The 4,991-nt window shown below is 43.5% G+C and overlaps 1 long non-coding RNA gene across 1 annotated transcript; it reads left to right on the top strand.

Annotated features, from left to right (window-relative positions):
- Positions 1–458: 458 nt before the first annotated feature.
- LOC123190534 (uncharacterized) lies at positions 459–4,597 on the top strand. The gene is made up of 3 exons (XR_006496378.1): positions 459–1,146; positions 2,513–4,120; positions 4,251–4,597. It is a non-coding gene; the product is annotated as an uncharacterized lncRNA (long non-coding RNA).
- Positions 4,598–4,991: the final 394 nt, after the last annotated feature.

Here is a 4,991-nt window from a genome sequence, read left to right as displayed (position 1 = left end):
CCCTCCGAAACGTGCGAGGCAGATTTACGTGGTAGCCAAAATGGACTGAATCTGTTTTTATTTCCAATACGAATTCAGTGTCCAGCCAAACAACTGTATTGATGTGAGATGATTACCAAATCCATTTCCAGGGCTCCAATGGAGACATCCAAACACAGTGTAAGATTTAAACTTGTGCAAAATATGACATCATTTAAACAAATATTTTATATGTCTTTCACAAAAAAACTCATTTTAAGCATTGAAAAATGGAATGAAAAATTTGTATGTAATCAATCACGACCAATTTATATGGTCAAAAGATCTTCAAATTATTTGGTGCGCTCTGATTTGTCCATAGGTATATCACGCGGATCATGCGTCAACCACCGTTGGATGCTTCTGGATCCAATGGCAGCCCTCGCCCCCTTACCCTCTCACCCAAACCCTAACTTATGGATCCCCTCCTCCCCCCCGATCCACTCTCCCCTCTCGTCCAACAGCCGCCACCCCCAACCCTCTCGCTCCTTCTCAATCTCTCGATCCCCAACCACCCAGCCGCCGCCGCCACCGTCCTCCTTCCTCTTCCCCAACCCCGGCCGCCGGCAACCCCTCCCTTTCCCTACTCTCCCACGGCCGCGGTCGGATCCGCGCTCCCCCTCGCTGATGACCTAGACCTAGCCGCATGGCACGGCCATGGCCATGGCGGCGGGCAGATCCACCCCCTCCCCTGCTTTGTTCCCTCGACGCCTGGCGGTCATCCCCCATTAGGCCACCCGCAGCAGCTCACCCGCCCCTCCTCCTACTCCCCGACGCCGACGCGCTCGTTCCCCGCCTTCCCCCGCCTGAACCGCCTCCTCCTCCCTGCCGATCCTTCGCTTCCCCGTGGCCCTAGGCCAGCGCTTTCGGTTTCTCGGCTCCCGTAGGCGATTCCAGCATGGTGGTCGTCGGCTCCGCGGACTCGAAGATGAAGACGGAGGTGGAGGAGAGCGAGCTGGCCGAAGGCGAGGCGGTTCCAACCTAGCCGCCGCAGTGGGTCACCAGCACCGCGTCTCCCTCACCTCTGTCGGCCGACAGCACCAAGGGTTGCTTTCCTCCTGCCTTCATGCGTGCCAGCAACCGGGACCTGCAGCCTCCACCACCGGTGTCGGAATTACGTCAGGGCAGGTAACCCCCAAACCCCCTCCCTTCTCGTCTGCTCCTCTAACATCTCCTCCAACATCTGATGTACGCGTGTATTATACCATCTCGTCTGCTTGTATTGTGTAAGGAAATCAAGGGCTTGCGGAAGAGATAGGAGGTCCATGGAGAAGATGCTCTGCTCCACCTCCAACCCACCCTGCCTCCTACTACAGGAACAGGATGCCATGGAAGGTCTTTTTCTGTTTGGTCCTGCTTGTGCTTGTATTCAAGCAGCCATGTGTGTATAAAATAGGTTCAGTCTGCAACAGTCACATGATATGTCTGTCTACTACACGGTTTGATCATTTCTGAAATCGTGCTAGTCCGAGCAACACTTAGAGGGCATACCAGGTAGAAAATGTCATCCAAATTACTCAAATGGAACTGTCAGCTGTGTGAACATTGCATTTAAACTTAATTTTATATCATGTATCATGGTTGGGTGTATAGTAATCTGCAGTAATTTAATTTTTTGGCAGAAAAACTGGATTGAAAAAGCTGCACAAGTTTTCTGATATGGGAAATTTGACACAGTGGTATTTTTTTAGTACGATAGATGGAGTAGCTAATTGGTGTTTGTGATCTTAATTTTGGGTGCCTAGTTTTCGAGACGGAGAAATACTATACTAGTGGAGTGTAGGTTTGATTTGCCGGTTCATGTCAGGCAGGTTTGTTCCTGGCTCCACCTCCACTAGTGTAGTATGCTGTCATATCAAATAGTGCTAGTTATTCCTAGCAAATGAAAATAAAAGAAGGATAATAGTGCTAATATGGATAGATGATGGAAGGGAATTTTAGCAGCAATCTGTAAACTGCACTTAGTTTTGTACCCTCTAATAGCTAAGATGAAATAAATCAATTATGATTACTGCTAGCTGTGGAGGGGCTTTTTTCTAGAGCAATCAGTCAGTAGGAGGGTCTTTTTTCTGCTGCTAGTTTTTGCTTCAGTTGGGTACATGAATCTCTGGTTATAAGGATTTCAGAGCCATGACCCATGGTATATACTTACTAGTACTTTCTACTGTGATTGAGTATTTATTGTTGGTGCTTCCACTACGTATTATTCACCCATTTGCATCTTCTTACTCTAGCATCAAAGGCCCACAAAAGAACAAATAATCCTTTAAATTCTATATAATTTATTGAGTACTTTTTAGTTATTGAACGAACTCATACTGGTTAGTGTTGGTCATATGTAAGTAAACTGGATACCCACCAGACTAACTATTTCCCAAAGTTAGAGTGATACATTCTGTACTACACTGCTAATGCCTATCCGAGTTTGTTGTTTTATTTTCATGGTAACTAAATGTTGACATATTAGCTAATTGTGTACCTAAATATGACCCAGGTACAGTGGTGCTGCTGGTTCCTTGAGGCCGGGTCGAGTTGAGGTAGGGGATAGGAAGGTTGAGCCGCTCGGGTGCTGATCATGTACATCGGCGCTCCTTCCGGGGACCCAACTAAACCAATTATGCAAGGCTTCTCCTGCTGCTGCATGTCTTCATCAACCTAGTTCTTCCACAGGGAGAGATCTAAATCCTTCACTTGTTCACTGTGTAATCTGCAGATTACTTCTTCCATTAATCACCTAGTGCTCCTGTTAGTGACATTCATCTAGTATTTTTTTTGCAAAACATGCAATGGTTTGGAGTAGTTTATCATGGCCTGATGGAAACTTCATGTTGTTAGCATGTATATATGTACTACTACAGCAGCCAGAAGCAATCCATTTTATTAAATGCATCATCTCATTACACTAGCTACCCCAACTTGTTTGGGACTAAAGGCTTTGTTGTTGTTGTATTCATCTCATTACACTAGCTAGCACAATATATTAGTTAAGGCAACTCTACTACATATCAATTTCCCCTACTGGATTGGTTCTATATTTTTAAATTTGTTTCGTGGTGCATGAGCCCAACCTAAAGAAATATAGGCTTATGATGACTATTTTCCTTCTTAAGTAATCATAGTTGTTGGCTTCGGTAGCTTGCTGAATATGTTGTAGTTATATATAGAAATGACGTGCCTTCTATGCTTAAATGATTGTTTGGCTCTATATAATTGTTGACATGAATATCTTGACTTCCCAAACAAGTATAGGATTGTACCTATGCATACAGATTATCCTAACAAAACTGAAAATAAAAATTGAAGCATGAAATAAGCAAATAAGTGGCTGATTTTTATTTGCATGTTAAGCAGAAATTTGTAGATAAGGCTTGTATATTACGAAATATTGTCACACCTCTGAGCTTCTACTGTTGTTAGGGACATCGTAGTGTGATCTTCATGATTTTTCGCTTGAAGATGTACTGATTCATTATTCAAGCAGAGACCAAAGTCATCTTTTGCTACTGTTAGCTCTATGGATGTGTATTTGCCTGCAACTTCTGCCAGCTCTAACTTGGTTATATAGCAGTTCAATTCAGTCAATCTGTTGGAACTAGTTTGTATATTACTTGTATACGATTTCATATCCTGCCATATGCCATTGTCGACTTTCTTAGGTACATAATTGTTATGTCTTGCAATCTGGTATTGATGATTGTCAATGTATTCATTTATACCTTTCTAGTGTACCTTGTATGTGACCCAGCTGATCTGTATATCAATGCTCTATTTCCAATAGATGTATGCTGATGCCTGATGGTTGATTCCTTAAAACTTCACTGTTTTAGCAGTAGCATTTTTCCTTAGTGCATAGATGTATGAGCGATCACTTATGCTTGAAACCTTGCTCTCTTTCCCAGGAACCATCGTGGTCTGTATCACTACTGGGGCAGGAGAGGAAGGACTGTTGGTGTCTCCAAGAAGAGATAAACTGCTTCACAAAGATCCCCGCATAGCTTCACTACTACTGTGTTGGTCCATTTCCAGAATCTTAAGGAGTGTTCTTGTTTAGACGATTACCTTGGATGATGCTTTTGCTTAAGGAGAGGCTCAAGAAGATCAGGTATAAACTCCTCCCCCTCTTGTTTGTTTTTGCTTCATACTGTTTGGTGGTTGATACATTACTGTGCAAGTTCTATGGTATGTGAGTTCTTTCTGTTGCTGCAAGCATTGACACAATATGTCATGTGCAGGGAGCTCCGCATCCGAGTTTCAGCCATCCTCTACAGCCAGGAGCTCTGGGCCAAAGGAGCAAGCAGCACTGCAAGTTCATTGAGGCCAGATCGAGTAAGATGGCACACCATGGCGTGTGGTGGTGTATTTTGCTTTCGAGAACAGTACTGTTTATTTGAAGTGAGATGTACTCGTCTAGTGGCTGGCAAAAAATTGAAGGATGAAGTGTCATGTACTGTCTGTTGTAGTGAGCTGTTGTAGGAGTGAAACGAAAATTTATCTGCTGTTGTATGTGCTATTTCCCTGTAATGTCTTGTGTACATTTTACTTGAACATTAAATTCTTCAGAAAAAATGTTCTTACTGGACCTGATAGTGGCCACGGCCCAAATATACTCGTACTATTAAGATGCCATGGCCCAAAATAACCTGGGCTGAAAAGCTATTCAGAAGTATTATAAGCAGACCTCGACTCAAATAGAAAATAAAAACAAAAAGGAAACAAACTATGTGGAAGGTAAAAGCCCATTATAGAAAAGGCCCAAAAACATCAAGCAAAAAAATATCCTAAAAGGCTGAATTAATGGGCTCGGCCCATGTAGAAAATCAAATTGGACCAGGCTGATTCTTGTGCCACATCAGATTGCCACGTCGGATGCCTACGTGGCCTGGGGAGGCTGCTAGTGACCAAAACAAAACAATAGGCATATTTTGGTCATAAACGTCCACGACCTTCTCACAGAGAAGGTCGTTAATATCAGT

Source organism: Triticum aestivum, chromosome 2A (genome assembly GCF_018294505.1).
Source record: "Triticum aestivum cultivar Chinese Spring chromosome 2A, IWGSC CS RefSeq v2.1, whole genome shotgun sequence".
NCBI classification, from domain to species: domain Eukaryota; kingdom Viridiplantae; phylum Streptophyta; class Magnoliopsida; order Poales; family Poaceae; genus Triticum; species Triticum aestivum.
Note: the sequence above shows the minus strand (reverse complement) of the source record. Positions and strands in the feature narration are given on the sequence as shown.